Raw genomic sequence first — 5,364 nt, 5'->3', positions numbered from 1 at the left:
ATCGATTGGGACTAAAAAACCTCGATCGGTTCAGCCATTGCTGAGATATAAAAATCTCACCTCGCTTCAACTCGCAGTTTCGCGTATAATAGGCACGGTGTGCCTCTTGATAAACGTCGCCAACGATTCGTGACTGGCGTTATCAGCGAGTAAATATTATAAATGTCGTAATTCGGTCGTGAGGAATAGTAGCATATTATAATACTAATGAACGCCGAGTCGGTATTGAGGAATTCCGCAAACGGTAGCTAATTGCTGCCGACTATTGCAACAGAACTTATACTATTTCTGCGTGGCGGCTAACTGCTGCCGACGCAGACGGACGAGCACTTAGAAATCTGCGGAGACGGCAGCTAACTGCTGCCGACTCTCGCAACAGAAACTTATTCTATTCTGCGTGGCGGCTAACTGCTGCCGACGCAGACGGACGGAGCACTTAGAAATTTGCGGAGACGGTGGTTAATTGCTGCCGACTTTCGCCACAGAACTTATACTATTTCTGATCCTCGCGGATCGTATTAGTGAGACGCCGATCGTCTTGTGTGTGCCACCGGGTCTTGTAAAATTCTCCCGTACCAAGGATGCGGTATGGTATTTCGAGATTTATTCACCGGTCTCGGCCGTTCTTTCGGGACTGGCTTCTAGCTTCTCTGGTCTTCTCGGTCCTACTCGGTCTTCTAGGCTGGTACTTCTGTTATCCGTGGAGCTCTGCTCCGAAGACTGTCGCGCTCCGAGACTACTGTGTCTCCGAGACGACTGTGTCCCGATCTCGTCGAGAGAGCGGGTTATATATTCTTTATTTGCGTGAACGGGGGTACGTGAACGCTCTAATCGTAAAGGGGGTTATCCCCGAATTCTAAATCGGCGCATGCGAAATTCGGGATTAACCCTTTACGTACTCCGTTCACGACTTCTCCCGAGCGGACGAGCGATTGCTCGTATTATTTCGGCGTCTAACACCTTAGTGCCGCGGCACTGATGGACGGTGCGGTGCGGAGAAGGTTGTGGTCTTCGGCCGTGCGGCGACCGGTCGTCGTCGCCGACACGGTCGTAACAGGGACAAGGGAATACTTGCCCCTCGTTGCAAATGCAATATAATTGCAATATAAATGCAATATAAATATTTATTCGTTACAGAAACGATATAAAGGAAATAAAGATATGAAGGATAGAAGGAACAGAAATGAGAAATAAAGAAATCCATCTTGGCCAACATAAGTTATTTTCGTAAAAACAATTTTGGTAGTCATTGAAACACTTACATATTGTTTATTCAAACAGAATTAAATAAAAAATGAAATGAAATGATATTTGCTATGTAAAAAATATTTCTTCTAGTAATATACATTCTATTAATAATATTTTACGTGTAACAACTACATGTAGTAAAAATTAATAAAAGATGTAGTTTTACACTAATAGTTCTATACTTACTAGGTGCGTAACTAAGTTTCCGGGTTTCACACATGGATGGCGCTAACGACACATGTAGTCGACATACATGTCTGAAGTTGCATTTTTTTATAGCTTGGACATCTGTTAACAATAACCAGTCGTAATACCTACAAATATCGCAACGCAAAAATATTTTTTCTAACAACGAAGATGTCAAGTTCTGTGCCAAATAAACAGCATTTGCGGGAAGCTTTGCTTTTCTGCTTTAACTTGAAAAAAAAATTGCAGCTGAAGCACGTCGTTTGCTTGAGGAGGCCTACGGCGAACATGCACCATCGAAAACTACCTGTGAAGATTAGTTTAAAGAAGTTCAGAAGTGGCGATTTCGACACTGAGGACAAGGAGCGCTCCAGAAGACCAAAAACAATTGAGGACGCCGATCTGCAAGCGTTATTGGATGGAAATGATTTGCAAACACAAGATCAACTTGCGGAGGCATTAAACATGACTCGCCAAGGTATTTCCAAACGTTTACATGTCATGACCAAAATTCAAAAGGAAGGAAAATGGGTGTCGCATGAGTTGATTGAGAGACAGATAGGAAATCGAAGAGCCACTTCCGAAATTTTGCTTTTGCGGCATGAAAGAAAGAGTTTCCTGCATCGAATTGTTACTGGCGATGAGAAGCGGATATATTTCGAGAATCCTAAATGCAAAAAATTGTGGCTTTTACCTGGCGAAGCATCAAAACTGACGGCACGGCCAAATCGCTTCGGAAAGAAGAAGACAATGCTCTGCGTTTAGTGAGACCAGAAAGGAATCGTATACTATGAGCTGCTGAAACCGGGCGAAACTGTCAATGGGCATCGCTACCGACAACAACTGATCAATTTGAACCATGCATTGCTCGAAAAACGGCTAGAATGGGACACGAAACACAAATGAGTGATATTGCAGCACGACAACGTTCCGTTCCATCGCATTTCCATCGTCCAGGACACCACCAATACGCTGAAATAGGATCTGCTATCGCACCCGCCGTATTCGCCAGATCTGGCTGCTTCCGATTATCACTTGTTTTGGTCGATGGCGCATGACTTGGCTGGGCAACACTTGGCCAATTTTGAAGAAGTGCAAAATTGGTTGGATGAATGGTTTCGGTCCAAAGATGCGTCGTTATATCGTCGCGATATTCATGTATTACCAGAGAGATCGCAAAAATGTGTAGCTAGCGAGGGACGATACTTTGAATAAACCATTTTTTGTATTTCTCTTGAAATTTTCCATTTTTCATTGATCAAAAAACCCGGAAACTTAGTTGCGCACTTAGTACATATATATATTAGGTGTAGTAAAAAGAAATCCATTATTTTTGCATGAAATTGAAGGCTTTAATTACCATAATTAGAATGATCCGATTTAGGTCAAATATGCGCCGTTCTGTTCGATAACTTGTTGCTATTTTGAAGGTAATTTCATTATGCCTCTTTCATAGAAGACCTCGTCCCTATTGGCAAAAAAATGAGACAATCGATTTTCACAAGCCTCTCTTGAAGCGAATTTTTCACCAGCAAAATTGTTCGCCATGGACAGGAACAGATGGTAATCACTTGGTGCCAGGTCCGGACTATAAGGTGGATGCATAAGAACCTCCCAACCAAGCTCCCGGAGCTTCTGGCGAGTCACTATCGATGTGTGTGGCCTGGCGTTGTCCTAATGGAACACAATTCCTCTCCTATTGGCCAAAGCTGGCCGCTTCTGGGCGATTGCTTCCTTCAGATGGCCCAATTGTTGACAGTACAGTTCCGAGTTAAGAGTTTTGCCGTAGGGGAACAGCTCATAGTAGGTAATTCCCTGCCAATCCCACCAAACACACAGCAAAACCTTCCTGGCCGTCAATCCTGGCTTGGCCACCGTTTCCGCCGGCTCACCGCGATTCGACCACGACCGTTTTCGCTTGACGTTGTCGTAAGTGATCCACTTTTCATCACCAGTGACCAACCGCTTCAGAAATGGGTCGATTTTGTTGCGATTCAGCAGCGATTCGCAGATGGAAATTCGTTCCATAAGGTTTTTTTACGTTAGCTCGTGTGGCACCCATATATCGAGCTTCTTTTTGTATCCAGCCTTATTCAAATGGTTCCAAACGGTTTTTTATGCAATCTTTAGCTCTTGAGCAATCGAAACAGTGCTTACATGACGGTCGGACTCGACAATGTCCATGATTTTATCGATATTTTCGACAATTGACCTTCCAGTGCGTGGTGCATCTTTGATATCGAAATTACCGGAACGGAATCGACGAAATCAAAATTGCGCGTGATTGGCTGTTACAGTATCAGGACCATAAACACTATTCACATTTTCAGCAGCCTTGCTTGCGTTTTCGCCTTTATCGAAGGAAAACTGTAAAATATAGCGTATTTTCTCTTTGCTAGTGTCCATCTTTGACGCGCGCTCAAACAAAACTGAGTCAACTAATCACAAAACTGTCAGAAAAGTTTTTTTATTACGAAATCTCATCTTTCTAACGCCATCTAGTGGAACCCGATCGAACTTATACAACGCGAGATACAGATAACTAAAGCCATCTATTGGAAAAATAATGGATTTCTTTTTACTACGCCTGATATACAGGGTGTGCCAAAAGAAGCGGGACGGTCGAATATTTCGCGAAATTTACATCGGATCGAAAAATTGAAAAACACGTGTTCAATATTTTTCAAAAGTCTATCGAACGACACCAAATACGACTCCCCACCCCCACCCCCTGGGGTGGGGCGTGGGGCAACTTTGAAATCTTAAATGGGAACCCCCATTTTTTATTGCAGATTTGGATTTCTCATGAAAAAATAAGTTACTTTTATTCGGGACATTTTTTTCGAATTGTTGATAGATGGCGCTGTAATCGCAGAAAAACAAATACAGATCAGAAGTCTGCAAACGGTCAAATTTGTCGGGACATACGCTTCGGAACACAAAATTAGTATTTTTGAAAAGGCTATCTAATGATGCTACAGTAGACCGATAGATGGCGCTCTAATTGCAAAAACAATTCTTTCTCGCAAGTGAAAATATTTCTACAGCTAATATGAGGTTAACGTCTTTCGTTGATTTTGTATCTGACTTTATTAAAAAACTACGTTTAGCATAACCCAGGAACAACGACGTGGACGTAGTAGTTTTTTGTTCCCTTCGGGGTGCTTGTTTTTAGTGAGTCCCCTTGCCTCTCACTTATCGGGGTGCTTGTTTTTAGTGAGTCCCCTATAAAATACACTAGGTAATAAAACATTCGAAGAATTATAAATTGACGAACCTCACTTTATTAACGATAAACTGTATTCTTGTAGTAGCTTTCGGCTTCTCTACCAGCCATTATTCAATAAGCAAATTAAATATAAACCTGTCGAAAACTAATCTATTGAAGTAGAAATGAAAATGTTTGTGATTCCATACTCGTGTAAACAATATTCAGCAAGATAAGAGTTCTTTTCTTTATTAATAAATACGTAAACAAAAAGTGGACTATTTTTGTTGTGATTTTTTTTGCTTCATCCATTTGGTAGGTACTTTTTAAATGACACATTAGTTCAACTGTTTAAGTTGATTCATGCAGATGAACCTTCATCTATAAAGAAAAATTTTACTTGAAAATGTGTTTTTTCTTTCAAAATGGCTCATCTTAATGAACAAGAAAGAATGTCATTACTAACGATGGTAGGCTGGGGTGATAGGAAAAGGTCATACTCGGAAGCAAGAGATATTTTCAATGATATTTTTCGAATTGGAATGGATCCTATCTCCAAATGGACTGTGGAGAGAACGGTTAGAAGATTTGAAGCTACAGGCTCTATGAAAGATCGAGCTAAATTAGGAAGACTAAAGTCAGCAACAAACGAAGAAAAAGCGTTGAATGTTTTATTATCATTTACGGAAAATTCTCACAGTAGTCTTCGTAGAACTGCCCAA

Source organism: Harpegnathos saltator, unplaced genomic scaffold, assembly GCF_003227715.2.
Source record: "Harpegnathos saltator strain DR-91 unplaced genomic scaffold, Hsal_v8.6 scaffold136, whole genome shotgun sequence".
NCBI classification, from domain to species: domain Eukaryota; kingdom Metazoa; phylum Arthropoda; class Insecta; order Hymenoptera; family Formicidae; genus Harpegnathos; species Harpegnathos saltator.
Note: the sequence above shows the minus strand (reverse complement) of the source record.